Genomic DNA, 347 nt, shown 5'->3' with positions numbered 1-347 from the left:
GTCCATAAACAACACGTACACTAAAATAGTAAATAAAATAAATATATACGTATCATTAGAATTGAAATTATCATATTATATTTTTATAATTATTTATTTTTAAGTTATAACCCACACGCGAAAGGCACAACTAAATAAATTTCAAGACTTAACACTCAAGACTCTTGAGTCAAGAGTCGAGACTGTAAACACTGTATGTACCAGGTACCGTACCTAACACATAATATTTTTTTGTCACGCCTGCACCGAAAGTTTGGTTTTCGACCACGGTTGAAGCGTTCCGGGCGGAAAAGAGGAAATCCCCGAAAGTGCCGGGCGGAAAAGAAGAAATCCCCAAAAGTGCCGGC

The sequence above is a fragment of the Acyrthosiphon pisum genome, chromosome A1 (genome assembly GCF_005508785.2).
Source record: "Acyrthosiphon pisum isolate AL4f chromosome A1, pea_aphid_22Mar2018_4r6ur, whole genome shotgun sequence".
Classification (NCBI taxonomy): domain Eukaryota; kingdom Metazoa; phylum Arthropoda; class Insecta; order Hemiptera; family Aphididae; genus Acyrthosiphon; species Acyrthosiphon pisum.
The sequence above is the reverse complement of the archived record's forward strand: the minus strand, read 5'-3'. Positions refer to the sequence as shown.